This window comes from Rattus norvegicus, chromosome 19 (assembly GCF_021556685.1).
Source record: "Rattus norvegicus strain SHRSP/BbbUtx chromosome 19, alternate assembly SHRSP_T2T, whole genome shotgun sequence".
Classification (NCBI taxonomy): Eukaryota; Metazoa; Chordata; class Mammalia; order Rodentia; family Muridae; genus Rattus; species Rattus norvegicus.
In genome coordinates this window covers 3,926,102-3,938,703 of record NC_141552.1, presented here as the reverse complement: position 1 = coordinate 3,938,703, position 12,602 = coordinate 3,926,102, and positions in this window count along the sequence as shown.

The window sequence follows — 12,602 nt, the reverse complement described above, 5'->3', positions numbered from 1 at the left end:
TGGGGGTTCAGTCTTAGCAGGACCCAGGGCTTCCCCTTCCACTGGTGCTCTTACTAGGATATTCATTACTACCTATGAGGTCAGAGTCCAGGGTCAGTCCATGTATAGTCTTTAGGTAGTGGCTTAGTCCCTGGAAGCTCTAGTTGCTTGGCATTGTTGTACATATGGGGTCTCGAGCCCCTTCAAGCTCTTCCAGTTCTTTCTCTGATTCCTTCAACGGGGGTCCTATTCTCAGTTCAGTGGTTTGCTGCTGGCATTCGCCTCTGTATTTGCTGTATTCTGGCTGTGTCTCTCAGGAGAGATCTACATCCGGCTCCTGTCGGCCTGCACTTCTTTGCTTCATACAATTTCCCTTTTTAATGTTTTTTTTTTTATTTTATGTGCACTTACTGGTGTTTTACTTGAATATATTTCTGTATGAGGGTGTTCAAGCAACTGGAATGGGAGTTATCAGCCAGTGTGAAGGGCTATGTTGGTGCTGGGACTTGAACCTATATCCTATGGAAGATCACACAGTGCTCTTAACCATTACTCTAGCCCAGCCCTCATGTACTAAATTTTATTATATAAGAATATTAGGGGTTGGGGATTTAGCTCAGTGGTAGAGTGCTTGCCTAGGAAGCGCAAGGCCCTGGGTTCGGTCCCCAGCTCCAAAAAAAAGAACCAAAAAAAAAAAAAAGAATATTAACAAAATAAGGAAATAATATATTCTTTTTTTTATTTTTCTGGAAAATGTTGAATCCTTTATTCGCCTTTATTCGGTTTACTCTCCCTTTGCTGTGTCCTGTGGGTGTGTAGAGGTAAAAGCACAAAAGCTTTTTTTTTAAGATATCCATAGTAGAGTGGGCAGTTACTGATCTGTAAATATCAATCCACGGAGAAAAGGGTAATTATTGAACTATTAATAAAATTATAATCCAGTGAGACTACAAACCTGGTTTTTATTTTTTCTCAAAGTTCTAAATAAATATGACTTTTCTGGAGACAGTCCTTGGCCTAATTGTTTCCTTAGCAATTTCCCAATAGGTTTAATGACAGTTCATTGTAATTGGACAAAAATATTAGTTCAAGAATTCTCTCTGTAGAGAATGAAGTTGAAAATTTCTTCCAGGTCCTTTCCTGCAAGCTGATCAATACTGACTACACAGTACATGTACAGTACACGTACTGTAAATTTATTCTGGTGATGTGTCTTAGCTCTGAGTGTCACCGTGGTTCATTGTTAATCCATATTCATTGGGCCTCACGAATGAGGCCATGTAGTTAGAAGATAACGCATGTGCTTTCTCATCTACTGCGGAAAGTCTCAAATTACTCTCTTCTTCTGTAGAAGCTTGATTTCTTTAAATTGTTCAAATAAAAAATATAAGACAATTACTGTTTCATATTATCAAATAATTTGCATGGTGATGCTCAGTAGGTAATGACTTCATTAAAAATAGCAATGCAATGTAAATTGCAACCATATACCAATTCAATTGCTTTAATTGGACTGTAAAGGTATCTTTTCTGCTGTGAATGAGTTTGTGTTTCTCAAAACCCAAACTTGAACACTGAAAGCACATTTCTCTGTAATATCCCTTTAGTTCCATTTGAGTAACCTCTAAATTAATGTGAGTGTGACATTCAGAGGTTTAATTGTGAACTCCAGGCTCCCTAGTGATAGGATTACAGGTGTGTGCCAATATATTAATATTTAATATTTATTTTGTAAATTGTCTTAACACACTCCAAAAGCAAGGACATGCTATCTTTGGAAATAGACACATGTCTTTTATTTCAAACATTGTGCTACTATGTTAGGAACTTTTCATTATTTTGTTGTTGGTTTTTGCTTAAGCAAAGTTTATTAGTTGGTTAAAAAGAAAAGCAACAATAATTGGAAGTGAGTAAGTGTGTAATCTTTAAAGAACCATTGCGAAATTATTATGTTTTAAGAATAAATACACAAACCTAAACACTGATTGTTTTAGGCAAAAAAAGATTAATGGTGCTTGTAGAGTTGTTCTCTCTCTCTCTCTCTCTCTCTCTCTCTCTCTCTCTCTCTCTCTTCTCTCCATATGCTTGTGACTTTGTGTGAGTGTACATATATAGTTTGCTTATAATCTTGTTTTTCTTTCTAGAACTACCATTCTGAGTCATGCTTAGATTTTTTTAAATCATTAAACATGGAAATTCTACAATTTCCATATACCAAGCCCTGGATTTATCAATATATACATTAGACAGTTTATCTGATGACTTATATATTAAAAATTGTAGTTTGTCTTAGATTAAATGGTTTGGGCAACAGAACCATGATCCTGGGTGAATGTGAACTGCTGAAGTGATATGCATAATATAATTCATACTGTAATCACTCAATCTTGATTCTATGCTGGAGAATTAATGACTGTGTAAGGATTTCCCACAGAATCTCCTGTTACTGTGCACAATGCTGCTTCTTTCTTTATATTCAAGAAAAATAATGTTGATGTTTATTAAATAAATCAATGAGGTAGCATTTTTTACCTATATAATTCTTATATTTAATTTAGATACCTTGGAATCTTGTCCTTTTAATTTGCATTTATATATTATCTTCAACCTTCCTCAATATTTATACCTACCTCAAAATGTACATATCTGTTTCAAATACATATTTTTAATAACAGAAACAAGAAATAAATGAGAAAAGTAGATAAAAATAGCAACCATAATGTGTTTGGTAAGAATAAAATTTAAAAAAATATTGATAAGGCAAATTACTCAATGCCTAGTAACTAATAAAAGCAGGATTAAACCATTCAATACTTCCAGATCATTTTGAAATTCCAATAAAATAATGAATGAAGAGCATTTGACTTTTTTAAAAAATTTCCTTTTCTTTGGTTGTTTAAAACTAGGGTCTTGATCATACTGAACATGTACTCTACCACGGAACCTCATATGGCTACAAGAATATCTGGTTTCCTTATGAGGTGAAACAGCTCTTGAACAATTGCATCTATTCTGAGTTAAAATTTCCATAAAATACCATGCATATCACAGTACTTTCTTCTACCTATGTCATTTTCTACTTGGACCAATTTTCTAATGCCTGGTAGGTAGTATCTGTTCCAGAACACTTGCATGTGTGCCCTTACTCAAACTGAAAAATTGGCTATGGTTATGTGTTTATATAGCCATATTAAAATCCTTAATTTCTTGCCATTATCTACTGATATTTGAAAGACTAATGATCTCATTATTAGGCAAAATAGAAGAAAATTAACAATTTTTGGAGAAGCATATTCCATGACTTTGGCAAACTGAATAGTGTTCTGATTAAAGAATAATGCTTAGAACTTCATATTGTCAACACAAGCGAAATTAGCATGTCCATATTTGAATTTAGTACATCATTTGGCATTCTGCATAATATAATAAATTTGCTGGTACATGCATACATAATAGTTTGTGGTATGAATCACATGTAATATTTTTTGGAGTTAGCTATAAAATACATTTGGAAACCAAAATTAACCAGATGACATTTTATTATGCAGTTGGCCTAATGTAATGTAAAATTTAACTACATAATATTTCATACATGGCTTTGAAAAAAATATATATGGGCTTTCAAAATTCAGAAACTAAGCTGACATAAAGATCTTTAGGTAAGGTGATTGAAGTACGTTATCGTGTCTGCATAAATGAGAGCTTATTAATATGTCCAAAAGATCTTTTCTTAAATATTCAAATATGACTCATATAAATTCCTGTGAGAATTTATGCCCCAGAACCATATCATACAAAACAAGAACACTACCAAAACAGTTCATCTGAATTGCATAGCAAAAAACTGAAAAGCCTTATATGTAGTTGGTGAACTTGCCCTACTTTGATCTCCCTTGTGTTTACAAAAATCAGATTTTTTTGCATTTAATTGCTAGCAAACTGTAGATAATAAAATGTGCTCATCAAACTGAGTAAGATCTGCATTCATTTTGTGGCTACATTTTCTTCATCTGATTTTTTTTCTGAAATGTGCTCAATGAAAAGCTGTTTTCCAGCTAGAGAGAAAATTTTTAATTAGAATAAAGTGAGTGAGTTGCCAATTTCATCAATTTAGCAAGCATTTATTGGGCTTTTCAATTTACTCAGTACTGTGCAAGGAGTTGGATATCCATGGAAGAATCATTTTCTTCAAGGCTTGCAATTCTTGTACACATGGTACAGTCTGAAACAAGGTCATGGCTATTGAAGAGGTCCTTTGAAGCATTCCACACTAGTCAACACTGAGCAAGAATGCTTCCATTGGTTACATTAATGATTATGAAACTTTAATGACTCACACACCTAACTAGGTCGATTTGGTCCCATTCAGACAGCCTCTCTGCATAGAGAACTAATGACTATCTCATTGATATTTCTTCAGATGTCTTTCAAGTGATGAGAGTATACACATGGAATTGCTAGGGGATCAGTTGTTCTAGTCTTTTAAAACATTCTATCACTTCATGATACCCTAGATAGTACTTAAAGACTGACAGCTAGTCACAGCATGCAATAAATATATCAGTAGGGCTGGCTATAAGAATATTCCTGACATCAAATGGTAAAAATGTTTGAACTTATTAAAGGTAAGTAACAGATGACAATCAATTGGTAGTCATAAATTAAAGAAATGCATAGAAGTCAATGTCTTCATTAATTCAATGAACTGTCTTCCATGGCTTCAGACCTTCCTGAAATATGAACCTTCACAGAAAGTGAATGTTCTGTTGCATATGGAATAAAGACATACTCCCTGAAAAGATAACTTAACAGGTTCTTGCTGCCAGTCTTGACTACTTGATTTTCTACAACTCACAAAGTAGAAGGTAAGAACAGACTCCTACAGGATTTTTGGCCTAAACATACATACAAACACACACACACACACACACACACACACACACACACACACACACACACACACACACAGAGAGAGAGAGAGAGAGACAGAGAGATAGAGACAGAGAGACAGAGACAGAGACAGACAGAGACAGAGACAGAGAGAGACAGAGGAACAGAGATAGAAACAGAGAGACAGAAACAAAGAGACAATCAGAGACAGAAAAAGACAGAGAGAGAGAGAGAGAGGTAGAGACAAAGAGAGACAGAGGGATTTCCTACCTCCAAAATTGAAAATAAAATTTAATTAAAAGAAAACAAAACTCTATGTAAACTTATATAGTATGAAATAAAAAGATGTATTATAAAAAGAGAAAGCACATGTAACTTGAGGCAAAGAGGAAACAGCATTTCTTGATGACAATGGTACAGTTCTTACGTGTACTAGGTAAAATGTTTCCCTCAACTTGGAGTAAATAAAAAAACAGGTGATTAAAATTAAATATACTCACAAACAAGCCCTTGTTATAAATAGGTTATAGGAATTAAAACAATATATGGATTTTTTTTCTAACAATGATAAAACAATAAGGTCGAAAATTGAATCAAATAACTAACTTAATAACAAAAATAATGTTAAATTGGGGTAGGTGAGATCATAGGGATGTAAAGATACTTTCTGTCCAGTGATATGATGGTGAGAAGAGAGAAGTGGTTCCTGAAAATTGTTCACTGACCCCTTGATCAGCTCATGCCCACAAGTGCACATATGAAAGGGTAGCCTGACTTACCTGTGTACATATAAAACACACACACACACACACACACACACACGCACACACACATCAGATAAATAAATACAAGGAAGTATAAGGTAAGTAGTTTCTGTAGTTGGGGCACTTCACTCATTGTAAGATCTCTTTGAGATGACAATCAATGATGTTGTAGCAGTGAACAGTTCCATATTAGCATATTACTGATTCTTCTCTGCTTATTTATTAGTTAGAGATGACATGCTAAGGTTCAAAACGGCTGAGTGTCTTGATAAGATAAAGCAGGCATTGACTATATGTCAATGTTATCTTGTCATCTCATATTTAAACTTTCCATGTGACTTCCATTATACTTTCAATGTCCAGTTATTAGCTTACTTTGTAGAGCCAAGTCATGATACTTCTATCATGAGATACTGGCAAAGAATACCTCATGCGTTTGAAAAGAAACAGTAGAAATTGAATTATGTCACAGTGTATGTTGCAACATCACACTTTTTGAAAACAGAATACTCATAAACTTTACTTTCTTCTAAGAAATGAGAGTCACACCCAACCTAGCCTTCATTTAACTGTAGCCACTAAGGCATGAGTCCTTTTGGGAACATAACTGAATATGTGCAAAGGAGTTTCTTTACAGTATGCTAATACTGTGTTCTGAGTTCCAGCTGGCATAGCCACCCAAACTACTGACTGATCATTGGAAAGAGCAGAGGCAGATAATGCTCTGCAAGCTGATTCCGATTATTCCGATACAGACACAGATAACAGAGCATCCTTGCCAGCCACAGTTCTGGACCAGAGATTCTTTATAATAACACTGAAATTAAAGTAGACAAAAAGGAATGCTCCTATCTCGTGTCTGTCTCATCTGCAAACACACACACACACACACACACACACACACACACACACACACACACACACGATTAGAGAGAGAGAGCAGAGGGGTGTGTAAGACAGAATTTCTCTAAACACATGGCAGGCAGCAGCTAAGCATTGTGCCCTATGGAAACTTTTTTTTTAATTAATTGATGCCATGGGAATGATCATATCACACATTTTCCTAAATGCTTACAACAGCTGCAACTCCAGACACGCTTCTCTGCCTTCTCAAATGTTTGAAATTCACACAAAAACAGTGCCCTCTGGTTGTTCTTCTGGTGGTATATAATCATCCAGATCCCCTGAGATTTATCTTTTACATCTGAACAGTGTTAAATAACAACACTGTTGCGATAAGCAGACATGCTCATTTTATAACGTATTTAATAAAATTGTGTAAAGTACAAATTAAATAAATGGCATTACGTCCATTGTAGGCCTAGATATTTTTTAAACCTGCTGTTAATAACAGTTCTCAAAGGCTTCAATCACTCTTCAAGTCCAGCATCTAAAGGTAGGGGAGAAAAGATTGTAAACAGAACAAGGGATGTAGACTTGTTTAGAAGTCATTTTGGGGATAATTTCAAATGCTGTTCTTCAGAATTCCAGTAGCCCAGATTAGTAGTGTCAGGATACCAACTAGAAATCATCATGGGTGGCCCAAACCAGCAGAAACTGCCAGGCCTTAGTGGAACATGAGTCATCAGGAGCAAACAGGAACAGCTGGGATGCCAAGAGAAGTTCTTTGCCATGACATGCTCAAGGAAGCAAAGATGAGCAATGGTGGAAGACCAAGGAAGCAATGCCAAGCGAGGTATGAAAGCAAGCATTTATTCAATAGAATCTTATTTAAACTCTCTCCAAACATCATGTGTCCTTCCACGGGTCTTGTCTGAGCCAAATAACACATAAGTCTGTATGACATGACACTACCAGTAACTTCCATTTCAGTCAACAGTATGAGGATATTATGATAATAATATTAAAGTATTGAGAAGCTGAGTTTGAACAATACTGCATCCTTACATTAACAAGTAAAGGCACATTATTATGCAATATCAAAATGAACACTCACTCCAGGACCAAGAAATAGTGACATGAGCAATAATTGTATGTTTATTAGGAAAACAGAATAACAAAACCAACTTCATGTCTCTTGAAAGAATTCCAATATTTCAAATAGATCTCTAGTTGTTCTCTGTGCATATTAGCTACACTGAATCTATTAGAAGAGAAATTGGGAAAGAGTTTTGAACACACTGAAATAAGGGAAAATAACCTGAACAGAAGACCAATGGCTCAGACTCTAAGATCAACTATAGACAAATGGAATCTCATAAAACTAAAAAGCTTCTGTAATGTAAAGGCCACTGACAATAGGGTAAAATGGCAAGCAACACATTGGAAAAAGATCTTTAGCAATCCTAAATCCTATAGAAGGTTAATATCATATATATCTCAGGAAGTTAACTCCAGAGTACCAAATAACCACATGAAAAATGGAATACAGAGGTAATTAAACAATTCTTGACTGATGAACTGTGAATGGCTGAGAAGAACCTAAAGAAATGTTCAAGTGACAACCAATGCTGGTGAGGATGTGGAGAAAGAGGAACACTCTTCCACTGTTGGAATTGCAAGCTGGTACAACCACTCTGGAAATCAGTCTAGAGGTTCCTCAGAAAATTTGACCTAGTACTACCTGAGGATCCAGCTATACTACTCCAGCACATATACCCAAAAGGTGTTCCAACATATAACAAGGACACATGCTCCACTATGTTCATAGAAGCCTTATTTATAATAGTCAGTAGTTGGAAACTACCCAGATGTTCCTCAACAGAGGAGTGGGTACAGAAAATGTGCTACATTTACACAATGGAGTTCTACTAGGTTATGAAAACAATTTCATAAAATTCACAGGCAAATGGATGGAACTAGAAAAAAATCCTGAGTGAAGTAACCTAATCACAAAAGAACACACATGGTATGTACTCACTGATAAGTTGTATTACGATAAAAGCTTGAAATGCCCAGAATTAAACTTACCGACCATATAAAGCTTAAAAAGGAAGACTAAAATGTTGATGCTTCAATCCTACTTAGAATTTGGAACAAAATTCTCAATGGAGTTAGAGGTTGCAGAAGGGGAGGACTTGGGAGGAAGAGAAGAGGGCTAGAGAGAAAAAAAAAAGACAGTCTAGGATCAGATGTGGGAGGAGAAGTGGAGATTTACAGAGGGTCAGGAAATTGAACAGAGGTGTTTAGCAATGGAGAATGAGGAACTGGGGTAGGCAACAAGCCAGGAAAACAAGAGATTCCCAGGATCCAATGGGGATAATATTATCTGAAATACCCAACAAAGGGAAGAGTAGGTTAGGCCCCCATTTGAGGGATGGGGCCACCCACTCTTCTCACAAATTTTAACACAGGATTGTTCCAGTCTAAAGGAAATACAGGAACAAAGATTAGAGCAAAGACTGAAGGAAAGGCCATCCAAAGACTGTCCCACCTGTGAATACATCCCATGCACAGCCACCAAACCCAGTCACTATTGCAGATGCCAAGAAGTGCTTGCTGATAGTAGCCTGATATAGCTGTTTCCTGAGAGGTTTGGCCAGAGCCTTACTGATACAAATATAGATGCTTGTAGTCAACCATTATTGAACTGGGCACTGAGATCCAAGTAGAGGAGTTAGGGGAAGACTAAAGGAACTGTAGGAGTTTGCAACCCCATAGGGAGTACAATAATATCAACCAACCAGACCCTCCACTCCAGAGCTCCCAGGGGCTTAAACCACCAACCAAAGAATACTCATGCTGTGACCCATGCCTTCAGCTGCATATGTAGCAGAGGATGGTCTTATCTGGCATCAGTGGAAATGGAGGCCCTTGGTCCTATCAAGGCTTGATACCCCAACCCAGGGACTATGGTAATGAGGTAGGAGTGGGTGGCTGGGCAGGTCAGTGAGTATCCTCATAGAGGCAGGAGTTAAAGTGGGTAGGATGGGGGTTTTCAGAGGGGCAAACAGGATGGCAGATAACATCTAAACTGTAAATAAATAAAATAACCAATAAAAATTAAAAAAAAACTGTTTGGGAAGAAAGCAAACACAGCAGAAAATAATACATATTTTTTGGGGGCAGTGCACAACCATGATGTTTCTGGTCCTTCAATATGGTGTATTGCCTTCACTAGCTGGATTACTACCCATTTACAAAATAAGACTTTCAGAGAATTCAAGCAACACTATCTATAATTATCTGAATTAATTTTTAGATAAAGAATTTTCATTTCAAAAAGCACCCATGTTTTCTACCATTTAGCATCATGTGTTTGATTTACTGAAGACTGAAGAACCTTCAGATTGGAGTCTCATTTAAACTATCATTTGCAGTTGGTAGAAAGGAAACAGAAAATCTCTACAAGTGCATGATGATAGTGAGACAACAAATGTATTCAAATAAAGTAAAGCAGGTGGAAGGTAAGAATTAAGAGTCAAGAGGGACTCATTGACTAAAGTTAATAGGAACTCCATATATCTATACAGTTAGAAAAATATCCTCATGGAACACACATAAAAAGTATTCTCCCATCACCTGTGCCTTACTGCTTCTCCCATTGGTTTCACAAAGGCCAGTTCCCACCAGAATCCATTGTTCTAGCCTATGTAGTTGTCCTTGCTCAAACACATAGCACAAGAATTGTATTAGTCAGGATTCTTCAAAGAAACAGAATTGGTAACAGGAATGATAGACACATATATTAAATCATGTTACACTGAAATAGTAATAACTGTCACACTACAGTGGCCAAGAACGCAACCTGATAGTCATTTAGTCCATGAAGTTGAGTGCCCTACAAATCCTAATTTGACAGTGAAAACTTAGAGAGTAGCTGAAGAATCACTTGTCCTCAATTAATGATTGAAACTCCAAAAAATCTGGTTTTGATATCTTTGAAGGAATCCATAGCAAAAGCAATAGGATACTTCAGATCACTGTCAAGAGGGGAACAAGGCTAAACAGGCAAAACTTTCCTTCTGCTATTTTTCCATCTGGGAAACTATCAGATGGTGCTGCTAACATTTGCTCTGGGTCATTCCATGTCAGTTGAGTTAATTGATTAGTATAATGGTGATGTTCCCTACACATGTAGTTCTAATTTGTGGCAAATTTACATTAAAACCAACCATCACAGGGAAGTAGAAATTACATAGAACTTATTGACTGATAATTTTATGCCAACATGTGTCATGCATTTGGAAAATGCATAGCAATACAAAAACACTGATATGCAAAAAGACAGGAAGAAATCAAAACATTTACATTGCTCACGATAGTTGGCTAAATGATTACTTATCATTAACATTTTAACATTTGACATGTTAGCTTTGTAAATTTTAATATAACCACAAAAAGATAACATTAAATATCTTATGATGAAAAGTAGAGATATCTTATTTCAACACAGTGATGATTTCTTTACTATCTGTAGTATTACTTGTAATACTTTATCTGAGAATATGAATTAATTGTGATAATTCTCTGTGATTTAGAAAACTCATACATTATCTATTGATCATATGTTACAGTGTCTGAGTAATTAGTTTTGCTACCTCTTTCTCATCCCTGCTCTACTTTGCTCATAATGCTTGCATATCTCAATAATTGTTTAAGATCAATAGAGTTTATGTTGATGTAAATTTTAATTAGAACTAAATACCACATGATCAATTCTAAACATTAGTTTTTCAAAGATTAATACATAGCACATTTTATTTATATAAAAGATTATTCTCATACCTGCTTCAAACAGAAAGAGTAGAGAAGCCTGCCAACTGTTCAATATCATGTATGCACATAATTGCCCAAGATGCTCTCTTTTATCTGACTTCTAGAAAAGAGCTTTGCAGATTTGTAGACTTCTTAGAGCAATGACAAGGACTCCACTGCTCTTGTACTCTAGGGAAGGTTCCTCTAAGCACATCAGTAATTTCATAGTTCTCTGAGTCATAGAGTTGTAGTCACAAATCTGGGGCCTTGAGTCCTGATCATTCCAGAGGCAGCTGAACTGCTGTTATATTATATTCTTATATATTAAGCCCCAAGTGATGTCTGGAGGAAAGCTGGTGATTAAATACTCCTATATCTTAAAATTCAATGGATAAAATGTGAGTGACCCCTTTTTTTTTTCTCCAAGACTGGTATCTTTTTTGTTAGATTTCAAAAGCATGATCATAAATAGAGGGGAGCCTCATGTTTGATTGGTACTGGTTCCATGAGATTTCCTAAATGAATAATACTCTAAGAAGTTCGAATTATTCCTTTGTTTGTCCTTGTTTTCGATTTGTATTGGGTTGGGTTTGACAGGAAGCAATGCCCCCCTCCCCTTTGTGTTGTAACCCATATTCGTGGCTTTTTGCTTTAAAGCCACAATTTATGTTGGCTGCTCTCTCCAAAACCTGCCAATCAAAATTTAAGATTGCAAAAATCCTTGGTAATCTGTTTTCCATTTTTCTGATGCAAACCATATTTCCTATAACTTATGAGGTTATTTCCTTCTAACCCATATTTTCATTAATTTAAAATCTCCAATACTTCATACAAATGGGTGTTTATAGAATGTTTACCTCTTCCAGGTCCGTCATCTGACTTCATCGACAGTGCTACTGCTAATGATATCTGAAGTGGAAGTGTTTCCAAGAAGAATTTTGCATTCTTTGTTTCAGTATATTTTATGCATACCATTGTTGATGAGTCTTCATGGATGGCCACTATTCTTAATGTAAATTTAACACACAAACTACAGTTGCCTGAAAGAAGGGGACCTCAAGTGAGAAAATGCCCTCATCATATCTGGCTGTAAGGTACATTCATAATTAGTCACTGATGGTGGTGGTGCTATCCCTGGTCCTGGGTTCTGTAGGGCTCTGGCGCCAGGGTGTTCTTCACAACAATCTCTCACCTGCCTAGGTCTTCAGGTTTGGGAGAGGGGGAAAGAACTCAGACTGAGACAAGGAACAGCTTTCACTGTCCCCAGCTGCTGATTCTTCTCCTTTCTGCCACTGCCGCTTGGGTTGTTCG